General features: G+C 37.8%; 1 protein-coding gene across 1 annotated transcript in view; it reads right to left on the reverse strand.

Moving 5' to 3' along the window:
• MEGF10 (multiple EGF like domains 10) overlaps positions 1 to 22,382 on the reverse strand; it is a 367,971-nt gene that overhangs the window by 183,265 nt on the left and 162,324 nt on the right. The window contains exon 3 of the mRNA XM_079790816.1: positions 18,190 to 18,392. The gene's annotated coding sequence lies outside the window, so the exon portion shown is untranslated. The remainder of the gene's footprint in view (positions 1 to 18,189; positions 18,393 to 22,382) is intronic.

The raw sequence follows: 22,382 nt of genomic DNA on the forward strand, positions 1-22,382 counted from the left end.
TATTTGTCTCCGGGTCACGCAGAGCCATTAATGGCTGTAAATTTGTGTTGCTCTTCACACAATTTATTCCTTTTTGGTTTCTGGCATCAATATAATGGGATTTAATCTTGTGCAGGATTTGGTCACATGGTGCATTCTTTTGCCTTCTCAAATGTAACAATGTGTAGAGTCTCCTCTATTGGCACTGAACATTACTTGCCTTCTATGATCATACTGGATTTAAATTAAGTAGCTTGATATTCAGACAGAATATAATTAGCTAATCATTTACAGGATTACATAGGCTAAAAATTGACACAGTAAAATATAGTTAGCATGTTTATGCCCTCTAAGCTCTGCATTAATAAAGGTGATCAGATTATACAATTCAAATGCATTTTCAAGAAAATATCCCTGGAATAGAGGATTAGAAATATGTCTGAGCTAAATTTAGAATTCAGGAAAAGCAGTCCTACAGCTATAGCTTACTTTCCATTATTTTTTTCCCTTCAACTAAGGTCTTAAGCTGAATAAATTAAAGTCTCCAAGATGTTTAAACAGTTCAATCTATGTGGTTTATTATAAAATACAGTTGTAAAATCATTGCCAAGTTACCCCTAATGCCAGCATAATCATAACTGGAAATCATCAATGCCCTGCTTACCTATTAATTTTAGCTTTTTACCTCTAATTATTCATCTTCCCCTGAGACTCTCTTTTCCTTTCCCCAAAGTCTCTGGAGCATTGCATCACATTCCTGAAACCATATTCCCAGTCTATCAGGAGAAATACCACTTTCTACTGTCTAATAGTCTAACTAAAATAACCTTTATACCTTTAACATTTTCTTACATTCTTTTATAAAGCTTTTCATTGTATGTTTCAAATGTAAGAAAAGCAATGCAATATATCTTTAAAGGTAGCAACACTGAGTACCACATATATTTCTTTTTTTGAAGAGTCAAAATCATCCTTTTTTATACTTTTATAGTGTATGTCCTATTTTTAAAAAAATCTTTATTGTTGAAAGTATTACATATGTCCCCTTTTTTCTCCCATTGAACCCTTATAGCCCACCCCATTCCCTACCCCAGGTCTCCACCACCCTATTGTCTGTGTCCATGGGTTATGCATATATGCATACATGCTCTTTGGTTGATTTTATATTACTTAAAGCAGTAGGATGGTTTTGTTGTTGCGCTTTTATCTTAGAATGGCTCTCATTGTTAGTTTCAGTAAATACTATAAGAATTTGTGCCACCCCACACCCACCTCATCTCTATTTCCACCCCATCGGCAGCATGACCATATGTGGCAGGACGAACTTCAATTAATCCACAATTTTCCCATCTCTATCAAGGTCCTCCTTCTTAAGCCAGGCAGTTTGGTTTGAGGACCCAACCGAGGAGAGGAAAGAGACTGAGTAGAGAACAAAAGCATGTAAAATAGAAATATCTGGAAATATATAAGACAGGGTTTTTGTTAGACTCGAATTTAAAATTCTTTGGACTGGAGAGAGGAAAGAATAGAAAGGAGATAAATAGAATAAAGTGAGTTTGGACCCTATATCCCGGACCCCTTGAAAGATTGGAGGGTTATAAAATGATTGTAGACAGGTTTAGGATCTTTGAATAAAAGATTTGTGGCCTGCTTTCTGTCTAGACACCAAAGAGACAGCAAACCCACACAGAAGAATAATGTTACTTTAGCTGTTTGCTGGATGCTATTGGCTGGTTTTCACTCTTCTAAGCTCTCCCTTGTATCACAGGGGCTAGAAGTCCGGAAACTATATTTCCCAGTCTCCCTTGTTAGGCAGGTTTCAGTTCAGGACCTCCCAGTGAAAAGGACTTGAACAAGACTAAATTGAAATGCTGGAGCAATTAGACAGTCTCATGAAAAAATAAAAAAGCTGGACCTCTAACTCACACCATATACAAAAATTAACTCAAGATGAAGCTTATAACTAAATATTTGAACTAAAACTATAAAAATCTTAGTAGAACAGGAGTACATTTCTGTGATCTCAGATTTCACAATGTATTCTTAGATATTACACAAAAAGCACAGGCAACAAAAGAAAAAACAGATAAATGGGACTTTATTTAAAAAAAAACTTTTATGCACTAAAGGACATTATCAAAAGTGAAAATACAGATCACAATATGGGAGAAAATATTTGCAAATCACATATCTGACAAGGGACTTGTATGTAGACTATATTAGGAACTATTACAAGTTAATAATAATTTTTAAAAAGACAAGTTATCCAATTTTTTAAAATGGGCAAAGGATCTGAGTAGATATTTCTCCAAAAAAATATATACAAATGGTTGCTAAGCAGAACAAAAGATGCTCAACATCATTAGCCTTAGGGAAATGCAAATCAAAACTACAATGAACCCTAGCCAGTTTGCTCAGTCAGTAGAGCCCTCAGACTGAAAGGTCGTGGGTTCAAGTCTGCTCAAGGGCATGCACCTCAGTTGCAGGCTCTATCCCCATCCCAGTTGGAGTGCATATGGGAGGTAATCAATTGATGTATCTCTCTCACATCAATGTTTCTCTCTGTCACTCTCCTTCCCTTCCACTCTCTCTAAAAATCAATGGGAAAAAATTATTAGGTAAGGATTAACAAAACAAACACACAAACAAACAAAATCACAATGAGATACCACTTCAGAACCACTAGGAATTTATAAACAAAAAGACAGTAACAAGTGTTGGTAGAAATATGGAGAAATTAGAACCCTCATTTAGGAATGTAAAATGATGCAGCCACTTTAGAAAATAGTTTATCAGTTCTTTAAAAGGTTAAAATTAGAGTTACTATATTACCCAGAAATTCAATTCCTAAGTATATACCCAACATATATAATGTGCATGAATGTTCATAGCAGCATTAATAATAATAGCCCAAAAGTGGATACAACCTAAATGTTCATTAACTGATGAATGGATAAATAAAATGTGGTATATTCATACAACGGAACATTATTCAGCAATAAAATCAAAATACTGCCCTGGCCGGTGTGGCTCAGTTGGTTGGTTGTTTGGAGTGTCATCCTGTACACCAAAAAAGACTGTGGGGGTTCAATTCCGGTCAGGGCACATATCTAGGTTGTGGGTTTGATCCCTAGTCGGGGCATGTATGGGAGGCAACCAATGGATGTTTCTCACATCGATGTTTCTCTCTCTCTTTCTCTCTCTCTCTCTCTCTGTCTCTCAAATCAATTTTTTTAAAAAGTACTGGCACATGCTACAACATGAATGAACCTTGAAAATATTATGCTAAGTGAAAGAATCCAATCACATATTATAAGATTCTCTTTATATGGAAGGTCCAGAATAGGCAAATATATTGAGACAAAAAGTAGGTTAGTGTTTTCCTAGGACTGGGGAGGTGGATAGGGGGATTGTGATTTGGGGGTATTCTCTAAAGAGAAAAAGTTTCTTTTGAGGGTAAGAAAATGTTCTAAAATTGATTGTGGTGATGGAAACACAACTTTATGAATATAATAAGCCAGTGAATTATATACACTTTAAATGATTGAGTTGCATAGTATATAAGTTACATCTCAGTAATTCTGTTTTTAAAAAATAAAATTAAAGGGAAGAGGGAAGGCAGAGCCCTGGCGCTGGCTTTGGCTGAGGCAGCCATGTGGCCCTGCAGCAAGTGCGTGGCTCAGGGCACTAGAGCACAGGCGCGGAGGAATTCGGGGCTAGACAGATGTGGTCCCTACTAGCACAGTAGCAGCTTCCAGGTGTTCCTGAACATTAACTAACATCACCTTACCCCCCTGCCTTTTTTCTCTTTCATCCCTTTCAATGATTTTGCAAACTTAATTCCCCCGGTAAATCTCGCTCTGCTTGAAATTCCTGGAGTGATTTGTTTGCCTAAATCCTGACTAGCATTATTGCCTAGAGCACATTCAGTCTCCTTGTTCTCTTCCGAACAAATTCCATGTTTAGTTCAGGTACTCACCCCTCCACCACATAACCAAACACCCGAAGAGACAGTGATTTCACCCTCAGGGTTCAGCCTGATTTTGGTCTAGGGCAGTGGTCGGCAAACCGCGGCTCGCGAGCCACATGCGGCTCTTTGGCCCCTTGAGTGTGGCTCTTCCAAAAAATACCACGGCCTGGACGAGTCTATTTTGAAGAAGTGGCGTTAGAAGTTTAAGTTTAAAAAATTTGGCTCTCAAAAGAAATTTCAATCGTTGTACTGTTGATATTTGGCTCTGTTGACTAATGAGTTTGCCGACCACTGGTCTAGGGTAATTGTGTTCCTCTTGCTAAGAATTGGTTCACATCTAGGTATGTGACAAAGTTGTGCCAATAGAGATAAAGAGGGGTTTGCCAGAGACTTCTGTCCTTCTTCATTCTTAGAAAAGAAGCATGAGAAACCAATTAGGTATGAAAGAAAAGCCCTAATTTCTGCAGGCAGCTATTATACAACTAAGACAGGAGCCAGCTTTAGAATGAAGATCACAGGCAGAAGGCCGAGCGGAGAGACAGAGAGAGGCTTTAATTGCATTTTTAAACTGTTGGATCCCACACCTGAAGCTCACCTCACCTTCTTATAGGAGCTAATAACTTGCCTTAAGGCAGTTTGAGATAACTTTCCTGTTACAGCTGGAAACATCTTAATTTATGCCCTGAGCCACCTTGAAGTGGCAGCCTATCTATGCAGAGAGGATGTGAGATAGCACCCCAGTTTCCCACAGTCCCAGAATGGCATGAGATATCAACCCAAAATTACCTCTAAAATCTGGTAACTTTAGCTCAGGGGGTGGGGGTGGGCCTAGAGGGGCCTTGCAGCCATGATGAGGGGACACAGGAGCAAGAACCACACAAAACCAAAGGTGATGTAGGCGAGTGGACATCACGACAGAAGAGCAATGACAACCAGAACCCAGATGAGTTCCCACGTCACAGTAGATGCCCCACAGGACAGATAATAACCTGGGGCTGTAGCCTCCCCACGTGACACCTCAATGCACTTATGGCCTCTACCCCATCCCTCAAATCTTGTGAGAATGATAAACTGACTGGGTAAATTTCTAACCACAAGTAGAATGGAAAATCAAAATAAAGATTGTTGGCTCATAGAAAAATGAAAGAAGTTATGGACTGATGAAATCATGGCCCTAGAAGTGTACATCCCAACTATGCAGAACTCATTATTTGGCCAGTGGGTGACAGGGTGGCCTGATTATCTTGATTCTCAATTCCACCCGTGTTTACCAATTTTGTCATCTTGGAAGGTCATCACCAGCCTCCTCTGGTACGTAGTCTCATCTGGAATTGTTCAAGTCATCTCCCAAATGGAATTTATATCGCAGGGGGCTCTTGGGTGCAGTCCTGTCAGAGAGCTTACTATAGAACGGTGGTCCTTCAGCCACCCTTCACTGACTCTCACCACCATTGTCTTCCTAATCAAAAAGTGGACATATGATTAGAGAGGAAAAACTCAGAGAAACCCTGTGTCTTTTCACTTACATGTCGTCCAAAATAATATTGTTCCAAATCTAAAGCAAAGAATACATTTTAAATAGTTACTGGGGATAATAATGTAACTCAAAGTTCATCTAACTTGAAAAATGAAAGCACTTACAACTTTCCTCCAATCCATTTTGTAGAATTTAAGTGGCACAGTGCTCGAAAACAACGTTTATAATCATGTAACTTTTATTTCTTAAATTTCTTCTTCATTTGTGTCCCAATCCCTTAAAACCATCTCATTTTCTCAACATTATCTCTCCCCAAGGAAAGACCATTGAAGCTAGCGAAAATGTTATTTTCTCTCTATTCTGAGATTAAAAAAAAATTTCCATTTTCATTTCACAGGGAAGAGAATTCACTGTGCAAAACAATACTGAGCACAATTGGAAAAGTAAAGTTAGATATCAGATTGCTGAATCTCTATCTGATTTCTGTTATCATCCTTCTATTAAAAAATTAAACCCGTGGACTTGCATAAAATAAATTTATTTTTTATTTCGCTACTATGCTAGAGACATTCTTTAGTTGATCATTTGATTTTAAAAATGCTTCTATGGTAGTAGAAACAGATCTTAAGTTTTGAATTAATTTGAAAAATGGGTCTCTTTATTCCTTGTGCTAGCTCTTACAACTTTATAAATAGGTTAGTAACGTTTAGCAATTATGTGATACCTACTACCAAAAAACTTAAGTGAAAACTAGACTTACTCTGTATCTTGTCACCAAAAAGTTGAATTTCTGCCTTAGTCTGTTTGCTAAGGACAAAGCTTTCTTATAATACTTGAAGGTTTATTTTTACTACTTCTACCTAATGGTGACCTGCAACCTTGCAATCAGACCATGTGTTACGGGTTACTGTGTTGGTTGAAATGTTTGCTGTAAAAAAAAAAAACACAAAAAAAACTGCATACAATTACTTAAAATTATAAACTAGATTTGTCATAACAGGTTGGTATTGCCCACCAGCATGATGAGAATGAACTCATTTGGGCACCACCTGACCAAGCACAAATTATTCCAGCCTGTGTAGAAGGAATGAAGGCATTTTCTTAACATTATCATTTTTTTAACATTTAGAAACATGGTTTGTAAAGATGCATTTAAAGAGAAGGATTGAATGTTGACTTTAAAACACAATGCCAGGTAGAGTTTTTGGGCTGGCAGGCACGGATGACTGCAGAGGCTTTGGCCATCTTGGGGGCGGCGATAGCAGTGCACATTTCCCAGGGGTGGCAGAGTGGCAGAGGTGACAGCAGTGCTCTTCAGTGTCTGATGGTGCAGGGGCACTAGCACTTCCTCCCTAGGCCACTTCCATGGCATGGTTCCCCAAAATCTGCTAGAGGAAGTGCTCCCCACAAACAAGAGTGTAAACCATAAAAGAGACATGAAACCCAGCAAATGAGAGCTCCGACCTCAGAAAAAGGAAAGAGAATGTTCCCAGGATGACAATGAAGGGAGGTCCTGAGTAAGCAAGGCAGCAAGGCAGAGTAACCAGTCCATTGTGAAGTGGAAGGATGGTCTAGGATGCTTATTTTCAAGAAAAAACTGAAATTCTTAGATTATTTTTTGAGGTGTTTGGCTAAATTGAGGGGTTAGTTCCCCCCCCCCTTTGGATTTTTTTTCTTTCCTTCCATTTTCTTCCTTTCCTTCCCTTCCCTTCTACTCCCTTGTCTTCTATTAAAAAAATTAACTATGTCAGTTGTATCAATAACAAAACAAATTTAAAAGTGGATAATTATTAACTCCTGGAAAAGCAAGTTGTATACGAAAGGAAATTATAGGACTTTGAGACTCAACCATATATAACAATATTTACATAGACATACCAACTTTAACATTGGATACTGATAGAACCAAAAATATTGTCAGAGTGAAGAAGGTAAAATGTGTGTGATTTGTGTATGAGGGGGGGCAGTTCTGATTGGGGTTTGAGGAGTAGGTCAGAAAACTAAATCTTCACAACAGGAAGTGAATTGATAATGTCCAAAAAGATTGAAAACACAAAACTTGCCCTAGCTGGTTTAGCTCAATGGATAGAGTGTTGGCCTGCGGACTGAAGGGTCCCAGGTTCGATTCCAGCCAAGGGCACATGCCTGGGTTGCGGGCTCAATCCCCAGTAGGGGGCGTGCAGGAGGCAGCAAATCAATGGTTCTCTCTCATCATTGATGTTTCTATCTCTCGCTTCTTCTCCTTTCTGCTCTAAAATCAATAAAAAATATATTTAAAAAAAAGAAAAACTTAAGTATAAGAAAAATTCTCTTCTTTGAAAATCTATATATATAAAGAGGCAATATGCTAATTGGTCCTAATGGTGTCACAGTCACGACTGCTAAGGAGGAGGCTGCCTGTGCGTGCGCGGTGGGGCGTTGCTCCTGGAGATGGGGTGGAAGTGGAGAGGTGCCTGCAGGAGGCCCGTGCCCAGGAGGGCGGGGGTGAGAGCCCATAGCACCCCCTTCACCCGTCCTTCACCACCCACCACTCACACTCAGAGCGCCCCACCGCTCACCTGCCTGGGGAAGGAGCACAGCGCAGCAGGAGGGAGGTTCCTCTCCTCTGGTGTCATGATGGGGCAGAGCCACTGCGTTGCTCCAGAGACGGGGTGTTAGCGGGGAGGTGCCCGGAGAAGGCAGGACCAGCCTGAGGTGACTTGAGGGACTGAAGGCGGGGCTTGAAGTGGCCAGAGAAGGCCAGAGGGGTTGGGGGGCTGGGCCAGGCGCGCTGGAGCTCTGCATGGAGAGGTTCGGGTGTCAAGGTAGGGCGGCGGGTGGGTGGGCAGGCCACGTGATTTCACACGCTGGGCTCCTAGTATGGATATAAACACCAGTAAAAATTGTTCACAGTGTTGGATTGTTGACTTCGGAGTAGGAATCAAAAGCTGAAAAGAATAAGGCTGAGGATTGTTGTTATATGCTAGCAGAACTTGTCATATTTTTAAAGGCAATTGAACAAAAATGTAGTGCATATACACAATGGAATATTACTTGCCCATAAAAAAGAATGAAATTGTACTGTTTGTGACAGCATGGATGAACCTAGAGGATATTATGCTAAGTGAAATAAGTCAGTCAGAGAAAGACAAATATCATATGATTTCACTTATGTGTGGAATCTAAAAAAACAAATGAACAAAGAAAACAGAAACAGACTCACTCATTGTTGCCAGGTGGGAAGGGTGTTGGGGGACTGGGTGAAAAATGGAAGGGATTAAGAAGTACAGATTTGTAGTTACAAAATAGTCACAGGAATATAAAGAACAGCACTGGAAATATAGTTAACAATATTGTAATAACTACTAGTATGTATGGTGCCAGGAGGATACTAGACTTATCGGGGAGATCACTTCATCCTCTCTAATAAAAGAGTAATATGCAAATTAACCATCACTCTGCTACATAAGCCACGCCCACCAGCCAAGCCATGCCCACCAGCCAATCAGGGCGAGTATGCAAATTAATCCCAACCAAGATGGCTACCAGAAGGGAGGCTTGGGTTTCCCTGGCAACAGAGGAAGCCAAGCTTTCCACACACTCTGGTGGGCCCAGGCCTCCACTCAAGGATACAAAGTTTCAATTATAGAAGGTAAACAATCCAAACAGAAACGACTGCTGGCCATGGAGCGAGCAGGAGGCTTGGCTCCACTCCAGGCTACAAAGTTTCAATTGTAGAAGGTAAATAAATTCCAGATACCAGGGCCTCTGCTTGGGTAGCCAGGGGCATGGCTGGCCTGCAAACCACCACAGGCCCCTCGCCCAGGCCTCTCCACGCCCCAAGGGAACCCCACCCTGATCCAGGACACCCTTCAGGGCAAACCAGCTGGTCCCCACCCATGCACCAGGCCTCTATCCTATCTAATAAAAGAGTAATATGCAGATTGACCATCACTCCAACACACAAGATCAAGATAGCTGCCCTTATGTGGTCAAAGATCCTGCCCCCATGTGGACACAAGATGGCCACCACAAGATGGCCTGCAAGGGAAGGCAGTTGAGAGGGACCAGGCCTGCAAGGGAAGGCAGTTGGAGGCGATCAACCCTGCAGAGGAGGGGAGTTAGGGGTGACCAGGCCGGCAGAGGAGGGAAGTTGGGGGCAAACAGGCTGGCAGGGGAGCAGTTAGACATCAATCAGGCTGGCATGGGAGTGGTTAGGGGTGATAAGGCTGGCAGGCAGAAGCGGTTAGGGGAAATCAGGAAGGCAGGCAGGTGAGCAGTTGGGAGCCAGCAGTCCTGGATTGTCAGAGGGATGTCCGGTGGGATCGGGCCTAAACGGGAAGTCAGACATCCCTCAAGGGGTCCCAGATTGGAGAGGGTGCAAGCTGGGCTGAGGGACATCCCCCCCCCCCCGTGCATGAATTTCGTGCACCAGGCCTCTAGTATAAAATAATATTGAAGGTCAACTGTAATTTAGAAATTAAAATAATAAAGTGAATATGTATAACTTCAGCAAAAATAAAGATTAAAAATTTAAATAAGAAAGATTAATCCCTCCCAAAAGCTACATTACTATTTTCATTATAATTGAATTGATTTTATAGATAAAACATTTAGGGAGAATTGATATCTTTATAATTTTCAGTATTTCTCTCTAGAAATGGGGACAAAACTTTTTTTTTTTATCCTTGGATATACTTTTATCATTTTCTTGTTGTAGGTTCTGTGCATTTTCTGTTGTTTGTGCCAAGACATTTTATATTATTTTTTTGCTATTATGGTGACATCTCTTTCCATTCTGCTGTATTATCACAGACTGTTGCAAGTATGTAAGAAAGCCCTATATTTTTGTTACAACTTGCCACCCTACTAAACACTTATCTTCTAATATTTTTTCAACTGTTTTCAGTTTTCTAGGTAGACAATCATATAAACATATAATTATAATTGTGTGTTATAATTTTCCTTTCCAATATATATGACTCATTTTTTTTACCCTTTACCTACACTATTGCATTGGTTAAAACTTGTTGATTACAATTAATAATGGGAATGAGAGTTATATGGCTCTCAACTTGAATGGAAATACTCCTAGTTTTTCTTAACATGAAAATGATTTTCTATTTGATTTGAGATAAAAACATGATCATCTAGTTCTTCTGTTTCTAGGATTTTCCTTATCTAAACACTTTTTCATACTTCTCATTAGCATTTGTTTAGTTGTCCATTTTCCTCCCTTCAATATATATTTCTGATAGTATGAATCGGTGTTTGGTTTTATACCAGAACTGAGAATAAGGCCTAGCTCAATAAAATTTTGTTGAATGAATAGTCAATGATGGGCAGGTGACCTCTAGACAGGTGCTTTGTCTCCTTTAACCTATGAAAACCATTAATATTTATCATACTGTAAACCACTGTTGCTTTTATGGAATAAGCATTACTTCACTGTGGTCTGGTAACTGAATTCCCCAGTATTTTATTTTAAATGTTTGCATCTGTGCTTATGAGTATGAACTACAACTCTGTTATGTGTTACCTTTGGTTTGTTTTCAGGATTATGTTAACCATATTAAATGAATAAAACATTTCATGTGTTTGCTCTGTAACAATTTTAAAGACATATGAATTAGCTACTAAATTAAGAGCACTTGGCCAAGAAAATAATCTGCCTCTTGGTGCTTCTTTAACTTCTTCAGTCATTATTCTTCTGTTGTGTTTTATTGATCTTTATTGATCTTTATCATACAAGACTAGAGGCCCAGTGCACGAAATTCGAGTACTTGGGGCGGGGGGGAGTCCCTCAGCCTGGCCTGCTCCCACTTGCAATCCAGGAGCCCTCGGGGGATGTCCAACTGATGTGGGGAGTGGGCCTAAGCCATCTGCCGGACATCCTTAGCACTGCCGCGGAGGCAGGAGAGGCTCTCGCCACCGCTGCTGCACTCGCCAGCCATGAGCCTGGCTTCTGGCTGAGCAGAGCTCCCCCTGTGGGAGCGCACTGATTACCAGGGGGCAGCTCCTGCATTGAGTGCCTGCCCCCTGGTGGCCAGTGAACATTATAACGACCGGTCGTTCAGCCATTTGGTCAATTTGCATATTAGCCTTTTATTATGTAGGATGTGTGTGAGCATGCTTTCATTATAAAAAGTTAAAATGATGCTTAAGTGTGGACTAAAACTGTGAGGCTCTACCTTCCCCACCCACCCCCACAGTTAACCAGGGTTTATAGTTTAGTACTTTCATTTCCGTATTTTTCCTATGCTCTCCCATATTTACATGATTATATAAATGCAAGTGTGTGTGTGTGTAAAACAATAAATGAAGAAATTATCCTGAAATTTACTTTTTCCCACTTTCCTTGGAAAGTTTCCACATTATAAGTATGCAAATATAAACCACACATACTTCATCCTTTTTAATAATGTGTGGTATTCAATATATGGCTTTACTATAATTTAACTGATCTTCTAATGATGAATGCTTAGCTGTTTCCCATATTTCACCATAATTAACATTCCTGCTGTGATTGTTTTTGTACACAGACCTTTTGTAAACCCAGGTGCATGTGAAACAATCTTTAGAATAAATTCCAAAACATGGAAATGCTAACTCAACAAAAAGGGGCAGTTTTTATCTTGATACTTAAAAATTAGCCTCCAAAAAAATATTTTGTCATCTTACCTTCCCGCCCAAGAGTATCAATGTGTCCATTGGCCACATCTTTACCAACCCTGGGTATTATCAAGATTTTATGTTTTTGCTAATCTGATGAGTAAAAAATTGATAAAAATGTACCATGTATTTCTTTTTTTAAGAAATTGCTTTTCTTATCCATTGCTCATTTTTCTACCAGAGTGTTTGTTTTTTTCTGTTGATTCATATTGATATTAATCCTTTTATAATATACTGCAAATATCTTCCCAGGCTATGGGTTATCTATTAATGTTGTTTTTTATGTGTGTGTTTTTTGCATACAGAAATTTCCTTTTTAACTTTTATGTATTTAAGTATGTGACTATTTTCCTTTATGATATGTTTCACATCTTGCTTAGACAGGTTTTCTTCACCCCAAGCTTATGAGTACGTTTTTTCTATGTTTTTATCTAATAATTTTGTTTTGCTCTCTGGGAATGATGTAAGGTATGTGTTTAATTATATATTTTTTTCAAAATGGAACTACTAATCACCTCTACTGTATTTCATTCAAAATATTTGGTTTTGGCCCTAGATGGTTTGGCTCAGTGGATAGAGCAATGGCCTGCGGACTAAAAGGTCCCAAGTTCGATTCCAGTCAAGGGCACATGCCTGAGTTGCAGGCTCGATTCCCAGTAGGGGACATGCAGCAGGCAGCCAATCAATGATTCTCTCTCATCATTTATGTTTCTATCTCTCTCTCCCTCCCCCTTCCTCTCTGAAATCAATAAAAAATATATTAAAAAGAAAATCTCTTACCAAAAAAAAAATATATTTGGTTGGATAACCAAATTTGGATAAAAAATTCTGATTTGGGGTAACCAAACTTCAGCCTCATTTGAGAAGTAATTCATCATCATCCAACTAATTTGTTTACTATCTTCATCATTAACAGCAGCTAGTACTTACGTATTTCTGACCATATTCCAAGTACTCTTTCTTTAAAAATTATTTTTACTGATTTCAGAGAGCAAGAGAGAGATAGAAACATCAATGATGAGAGAGAATCATTGATTGGCTGCCTCCTGCATGCCCACACTGGGGATTGAGCCCGCAACCTGAGCATGTGTCCTGACCAGGAATCGAATCGTGACCTCCTGGTTCATAGGTCAATGCTCAACCACTGATGCCAATTGCTGGCTGGGCTTCCAAGCACTCTTCTAAATGCTTTATGTATCTTCACAAAACCATAGCATATAGGTGGCATAATTGTCCCTGTTTTACAAACAAGGAAACTAAGGCATAGAGAGTTAAATAACTTGCCCAAGAATTCAAAGCTACTATGTGGCCTGGCTTGAGAGTCAATACTTTTAACTAGTATGCTAAATCTCAGTGTACATACTCCTGTTTCTAAATTCTATATAATCTTATTAATCAATATCTCTGCCTTTACTTTTATAATTGTCAAATATGTGTAAATTTCTGAAAGAGGACAATTTCTCCCATTTTTTTCTTCTCAGAATTTCCCAAGCGATTAACTTATTTTCTCTGTCATTTGACCTATAGAAGCAGCTTGTACGTTTTATAAATAATGATTAAGATTGCTTTACACTTCCAAATTCACTTGGGGAGGATTCATGTTTCAAAATATATTCTATTAAGAAGAGGCTATGTATCTATATTTAATGGATCTTCTTTTATCTTTTCCCTGTAGTTTTGAAGTTTTCAGCCTATGAATCTTATATTTTTGTTAGTCATTTTGTAGTTTGTATTGTTGAGAATGGGTTCCCTTTTCTCTGTTTCATTCTTTAATACATTGTTGGTAATATATAGGAAAGTATTGATTTTTCTATGCTAATTTTGTATCAACCATCATACTGAACCCTTTATTGATTCTAATAATTTTTTCTTGAATTTTCAAGACAATCTTTTGTTTGAAAATAATTATACTGTCTCTTCTTTTTAATATTTATGTACCATATTATTTTCTTTTTTCACTTATTTCATTAGTTAGGGTTAGACTCCAGTATAAGCTTAAATAATAACAATGCCGGGAGCAAATTTATCTTATCTCTAATGTGAGTAGAGATGCTCCTAATCCTTTACATCAAATATGATATTTGTTCTTGGTTTATGCTAAACTTTATCAGCTTTAGGAAGTTTTCTTCTATTGTCAGCTTATTGTTTGTTTTTAACCAAGAATGATTATTGAATTTTAGCAAATATATTTTTGCCCATAGTTTTTCTTCCTTTCATCTATTTTTATAGTGAATTACATTAATGGCTCTCTTTGTGTTGAGTTATCCTTGCATTAACGATAGTTACATGTGCCCGTGTGGTATGGCTCAGTGGTTGAGCGTCGACCTGTAGATCAGGAAGTCATGGATCCATTCCCGATCAGGGCATATGCCCAGTTTGCAGGCTCAATCCCTGTTAGGGGGGGAGTACAGGAGGCATCTGATCAATTATTATCTCTCATTACTGATGTTTCACTCTCTCTGTCTCTCCCTCTCCCTTCCTTTCTGAAATCAATAAAAATATATTTAAAAAATGATAGTTACATGTGTCAGGAACTATGTTAAACATAGTTATTAGATGAATATCCATTGACAGTTGTGGTATACTCTTGATAAATTGACTCTTTTATTATGAAACTAATTTTAATTAGAATAATTAGGGCATTTACATTGAATATAATTATTAATATGGTTGGGTTTCATTCTAAGCATTGTGCAATTTGTTTTTTATTTGTCCCATCTCATGTTTGCTTCTTTGTTAGCTCTTTTCTGCCTTCTTGGGATAATAAAATTTTTTCAGTACTCCATTAAAGGCCTCTTTAGGTCTTGTTCTCTCTCTCTCTCTCTCTCTCATCTCTCTCTCTCTCTCTCTCTCTCTTTCTCTCTCTCTCTCTCTCTCTCTCTCTCTCTCTCTCTCTCTCTCTCTCTCTTTCTCTCTCTCTCTCTCTCTCTCTCTCTCTCTTTCTCTCTCTCTCTCTCTCTTTCGTGATTACTCCAAGTATTATAGTATACATCCTTAACGTATCAGCCTACTTCTAATTAATATAATGTCCATATAGAATATAAGAATCTTGCAACAGTAGAATTCTATTTATTCCATTCAATTGTTAATGCTATTGTCACATTTTACCATTACATACATCAGAAATGCTACAACATGTTGTTATTATTTTTGCTTGCTTGAACCAGTCAACTATTTTTTTCAGAAAATTTAAAGAAAATAAAATTCATTTACGTTTTCTACATATTTACCATTTCCAATGATCTTCATCCCTTCCTACAGTTCTAAATTTTCTTTTCAGTCCAATAAACTTTCTTTAGCATGTCTTTTAGTGCCACAGCTACTATCAACTTACATTGACCTGAAAATCATTTTTTAACCTCTATTCTAGAATATTTTGAAAGACATACTGCTTTGGGTTTTGTGAGCTTCTTAGATCTGAATATTGATTTTTTTCCACCAAATTTTGAATATTTTGGGTTATTATGTCTTCAAATAGTTCTGACTCATTTTTTTCTTTTTTCTTTCCTTCTGAGACTAATTATATGTATAACAATTAATATACATAATTCTATAAGATACTGAGGCTCTGTTCATTTTATAAATTTGTATTCTCTCTGTATTTTAGTTTGTAACTTTTCTATTGGTCTATTTTCAAGTTCTCATATGTTTTATTCTGCAGTGTTCAATCTTTTCTTAAGCCATTGATAGAAATTACAATTTCTAGTATTTTTAATTGATACATTATAATTTGTATTTCTCTTTTAAGATTTCCCATCTATTCTTTCATTGTCCATGTTTTCCTTTAAATCCTTGAACATGTTTATTACTACCATTCTTAAAATTGTGTCCTAACTGCAAAATCTGAGTCATTTTCAGGATCTATTTCTATTGCCTGCTTTTTAAAAATCTTGATTTCAGATTCCATTTTCCTGCTTCTTTGCATATGTAATTTCTTTATTGCATGCTGCATGTTATGAATGATATATTATAGAGCATCTGGATTATGTTGTCTCCCTTTTAAAGTGTAATGTTTGGTTCTGGCCAGCAACTACATAACCAGCTCATTCTCTAGATCCTTCCATTTTCATTTTATGCTTTGTTTGGGCAAATCTCTATTGGTTTTGACCTTAATCCTATGATATGATCTTACTCCTGGTTTCTAAAGAGTGGCCTTTCTGGGGTCTCAACTAAATACCTGGTGTGCTCAGTGAAACCTTTCCATATGGTTGAACCCAAAATTCAGTATCTTTTAGCACTGCATGACCTCTGGCATTTCCATTCATTTCTAAGCTCCACAGCAGCTGCTGTCTTGCAGAATCTTGAAGTTTTATAGAATCTTAACCTACACATGCAAAGCCCAAAGCAGCTCTTATCCAAAGAGTTAAGAAGAATCTCCACACAGACCTTTGGGACCTCCCTTCTGTATAACTCATTCCTCTCTGGAATTCTAACCTTCAAATGCCAGCTGCCTAGTCATCCCCTTTGTTTCTATGTCTGCCTCCTCAGCTCAATAAAATATATATTCTTTGCATGGGCTCCATCTCTCTGTGCCACATTCAGGAAAGTGCCCTCAGACATAAAGTCAGGCTGTATGTGGTTGCTCACCTCACGTATGCCCTGTCTCGCTAGGACTCTAGTCCCACACTACCTATTTTCCAATGCCTGAAAATAGTCACCTCACATATTTTGTTCTGGTTATAGTGGGAAGGTAAATCCAATAGCAGTTACACCATCATGGCCTAGAAGTTAATAGGAGAACCAAATAGATATTTTTCTTTTTATTCTTTGCATCTTATTTCTTGGATTCTTTTAATTATATTTTCTTGTCTTTACCTCTTTTCTACCCCCACCTCTCCCTCTCTCTCTCTCTCTCTCTCTCTCTCTCTCTCTCTCTCACACACACACACACACACACACACACACACACACACACACTTTGTCATCCTTTGGAATAAACATCTTTTATATGTTTTTCTTCTCTAATGGTCTAATTTTAAATTGGTCTTGTTTAAAAATTTTTCAAACAAGTTTTAATTGAGTCTCCATCAGTGTCAATAATTCAGTAACAAATATAGACCCTCCTTGTTTGACATAAAAACTTCATCACACTTTACTTACTCTCTCCTTACTCCACATCTCTAGGGATCATTTTTTAATAATATACATTTCTCTTTGAAAATCCTTTGTTATAAATTGTATTTAGTTTCATAATGCCATTACAAACAATTCTTTAGATTTACATCTAAGTTTTTATTGCTCAATGCTCTTTTTTTCTAAAATGTGTCTTTATTAAATTGTTTGCTTTGATTAGTTTTTATTCGAAGGTCTACTTTAAATTATATTTTTCAAAAATCATACATGAGTCATGTAATTTCTGATACAAATCTGAACCAGGCTTTCATTTGTGTATGCATTCAGATAATAGCTAGGTTTGGTATATAATTCTTGGAACATTATGCTTTTTCTCCAGAAGTCTCAACATTTTCTCTGAGGTTTTCCCACATTAGTGTTAGAAATAAGTAGCCTAATGCCATTCAAAATTTTTCCCTATGATGACATATATTTTTTCCTAGTTGGCTGCTTCCAGCATTTATTCTTTATCCAGGACATGGAAAAGCACCTGGGCATGATTACTTGTCATTACACCTGCCCAGTCTTTGGCAAGTCTTCTGCACATAAAGACTGAATCTTTCAATCCAAATACATTGTCTTCTTTTGTTTCTTTGGTTATTGCTTTTCATGCATCCATACTATTTTCTCCTTCTAGAACTCCTATAACAACAATATTGCTTTAATGTTTTCTGCCTCTTGATTTTTTCTTGAACTCCCAAAACTTAGAGCTTATGCTCTGCATTTTGGTAAAATGTCCCATAGTTACTCTTCTTTCGATTTCCAAACCCTATTTTTTTGTTTGTTTGTTTCTCAATTTTTACATTTCTGTGGAAGTCTGCACTTGAAAAAAATTAGTAGAGGACCCCTTTGAATCTAAGAAAATTAGCTTCTCACCCCCAAGTTCTTCCCCTTATTCTATAGTACAACTGTCTTACTAGAGATTGTTTCATCTGAATGCTCACATTTGATCCCCCTCATTTGAACTACTAAAGTCCTTATCTGGCAACTTTTCTCTTACCTGTAAAGAGGAAGAATTTGGTTTTTTTAGGATGAGCAGCCAAAATGTGAGTAATGGTTCATTGGTGTTCCCTTCGTTCACTTCCACCTGCGCCATTTCCAGCTAAAACGTCTCAGCTTCATAGGTATATGTGAGAAGTTTCTGATGATGATACACAATGATTTTTTTTTATATTCCTTTTCTATTCCATGGATCATTTTCTTCTGAAATGGGAAAAAGAAAGACATCAAACATGTGATTAGGATACCACCTTTATCGGAATTTTCTGTTTATTTTTCCTAGACTGTGACAAGAGAAATTTTATATTTGTTCTTCACTAGAGAAAAATACAATTCTTTCAGAGAAAAATTTGATATACTTCAAGTTCCTTCATTCTAGAGAATTAAGAAAGTTATTTTGATTCCCACATTTTAATAAAAAGAGCCTTTTGTAGGGGGAGTGGGGAATGAGTTTTTAAGTTACGTTCCCACCAATAAAAACATTTTTAGCCAGGCTGGTGTGGCTCAGTGGTTGGGCAACAACCTATGGACCAGGAGGTCACAGTTTGATTCCCTGTCAGGGCATGTGCCCAGGTTGTGGGCTTGATCCCTAGTAGGGCATACAGGAGGCAGCCGATCAATTATTCTCTCTCATCATTGATGTTTCTATCTCTCTCTCTCTCTCTTCCTTCCTCTCTGAAATAAAGAAAAATATATTTAAAAAACATTTTAAAATGCTTTACTTGAAACCACCTTTTAAAATCTTGAATTTACTGTGGACTTCTGTGTCCAACTGCTCAAACAAGGACAGAGAAATATGCCCATGAAAATTAAACTCTGCTGAATACAACTATGAGGCAGAAAAAACATGGGGAACATCTGTATTTTATCCTGCCAATATGTTCTCTTATTCTGGGAGCACAGGATGTCTTTACTCTGTCAGCTGCAAAAATATTATCTCTCGGCAGGAATGAAACAAGTGTGGAATATATATTACGCTACCACATTACATGCATACCTAAGCAGAAAACAAAGAAACTAGCCATTTAATATATAACTCAATTTTACCTCCAGGGACAGATAAAAAATTTTATAATAATACCAAATGGTACAGTACATAAATATACATGGGAAATGTGATAGGGCTAAGTCAGGCTCTTTAGGCTAGATGCTGCTGGCCAAAAATTTATCATCTGACCCCCGTTCTTATCCTTCCTTCCCATAGACATGAAGTAGGCTATATTTTTTATGAGGGCCAGGAATTTGGGGCAAGAGAGACCAAAACCCACCACCATTTTTCAGCAGATCATTAATTTCTAAATATCTGTGAGAAATAACTATTGGCTGATATCTCTCAGTTTCATTTCAAACATACCTTCTACAGAGGTTTCTTAATAAACAACCAAGTGAGTAAAAAGATATAACAGCAACTAAATCCGTAATTTAATAACTTCAGATGTTTTTAGTGGCCTAGTGGTGTTTATCCTTTGTGGAATCAATAACTTTTCATGTGGAATCTTAAATCCACTTTAATGAGCATTCTGCTGACAGTAGTTTTAATTACAATCTGAGTTTCTATAAACAAAAGTAATAGAGACTTTTACCTAGATAACAATTTACAGTTAACTTTTGCAGACCACATGGCTGATTTGAATGTATAAATCCCTGCAATTACATTATATGTGCTTCTTAAAAATTTTATATGCTTTTAACCAGAGAATAAGTTATATGAGAAGAGTGTTCTCAATGTGAAGAATCTAAGTGTTGCATGGTTATTTGCAACATGTCTGAGATGGCTCTTCTATGGCTCTATCTTTGAAAGCCCACACAGAGCAATAACATGACTGACTTCCTTATAGGCAATAAATGAAAAACAACCTGCAATAATGTCACTGGCTTTCTACATAAATTACATGTTTTACTGAGTAATCAACTTAAAATATTTGTCAATACATAATACCCTATTTTTTTTATCTTTCCATTCACTTACTCTGGTTCAACTCTGACAACGTCTTCTGCATGTTTCTCTCTCTATAAGAAACCTTTTGGGTTCACAGAATCTATCCATGTAAAACTAATTAGAAACACCCACCACAAAACAAGGGGTTACATCTATTGTTAGTGTAATCCACATTATCCTGTCTGCCCCAGAGACCCAAGGAACTCTGAAAGTCTCCAGAGGGTGTTCAGGAATGAAACTATAGCATTTGGGTTCATCATTCCTTCGCTATGAGATGCTGTCCCGTCTTGCACAGATGTTGCCCCATGGAAGCATTTCAAAGCTATCACGCCTTAATGCACCAAAACTGTGCCTCATTGATTTCACCTTCTATTATAATACTGCTTTCCACAGAAACTCAAAAACTCCTCCTTGGGTCTTGTGGGAGACATAGCATCAAGTAAGGCCTCCCCACCTTGTCTCTTTCCCTGGGCCTTATAATAAAACCTCTCCTTAAGGAAAAAAAAAAAATGCAGAGCACACAGACACCCAGGCAGACTCCAAATCCCAGTTGGAGCCCTTTGCCCCATTTGTACATACCCGAAGGTCACCCTATATCAATGAATAACCTACTACGTTGCTTTGTGGACATCCTTTGCCATGCGTAAGTAAAATGCTAACCTGACAATGATGCTGGCACAGAGCAAAGCAAGCAGGAGATGAGGAGAGGCCCCTATTCACATCATCTGAGCTCCTCAAACCAGCATCCACCTTTGGTCTCTCAGTTATATGTGTCAGTAAAATGCCCTTTTTGCATAAGTCTGTTTGAGTTTGGTCTTATGTCACTTGCAACTGAAATAACCTTGACTAATATACTAATAATTACCAAATTTAATTGGGCCATATAAATATCATTGCCTTGGGAACTTGAAACAACAAATCTCAGACATTTCCAACTGTGAAAACTACAGCCTGATGAGTGACTTAATTAAACATGTACATATAGATCACTTCCCAAACCACATACATAGAAATGAGAGACGAATCTGAAGAAGGGAAAAGGAAAAAAAAAACTTTTGCATTGGAAACAATGTATTAAGGAGAAGACATCTGCCCAATATAGGACTTGGAAGATAAACAATTCCATTTTATGTTGTTATTAGATTGTATTACTCTTCATTAAAGTTAAATGCATTTAGAGGAATTAAACATATCAAAAAGTTGGCAGTGTAATATAAGCAATGATTCTTTGTTTATTTGATGACATCCTCCTGTGAATTGATTCATAATTTTAATTTTGGAAAACAGTATTTCCTTGACGGGGAATGACAGAATGATGTGAACTGCTACATCATTTTGCATGAAGTCATATCGATTATGAAAGGAAACACAAGCCAAGTGACTAAACCAATTTTTCAAGGAGCATCGTGACAGTAATGTTTCTATATTGTCTGAGGGGATCATATCCACTTAAGAACTGAAATTAGCCTCACTTAAGAAAATAAAGCGAAAAGAACTGAAATTAAATTTCAGGAGACAATCTCCTATCCTTTTAAAGATAAGTACAATGAAACTCTATAAAGACAAAATTTCTAAATATTTTTAGTAAAAAATATTTTTAAAATCTTGATATAAATATCAAGAACCTACTGTGGATGGACACATGGTAAGCAAAAACAGATAGCTTGCAACCTAGTGAGAGAGGAGAGCATTAATGTAATCACAGAGAATTCCAATTCCAATTGGGACAAATGTTGCCAGAGAAATGTGGCTACTGCCATAGAAGCCCATACTGGGACTTTACCCTAAGGGAGCGGGCAGTGCCAGGCCAGCCAAGGCGTGTGCCAGCAGGGGGCCCTGCCGATCACCCCACAGATTGGCCCTGATCGCCGGCCAGGCCTATGGACGCTACCCATGCACAAATTTCGTGCATCGGGCCTCTAGTAATATAATGAACTTCTATGTACTAAACACCCAGCTTCAACCATGTCCAACTCCAGGCTAATCTTGCTTGGTCTACTTCTACATTCATTTCTCCATTCCTATTATATCTATATTTTTAAAAAATTATGAACATTTCAAACCTTTAGAAAAGTTGTGAGAATAGTATTATAATCACCAATTTATTTTTTTAAATATTTTTATTGATATCAGAGAGTAAGGGAGAGGGGGATAGAAACATCAATGATGAGAGAGAATCATCAATTGACTACCACCTGCACCCCCTACACCCCTGCCCCCACCCCCACTGGGGATCGTACCCTGACCAAGAATCA

This window comes from Cnephaeus nilssonii (assembly GCF_951640355.1).
Source record: "Cnephaeus nilssonii genome assembly, chromosome: 2".
Lineage (NCBI taxonomy): Eukaryota > Metazoa > Chordata > Mammalia > Chiroptera > Vespertilionidae > Cnephaeus > Cnephaeus nilssonii.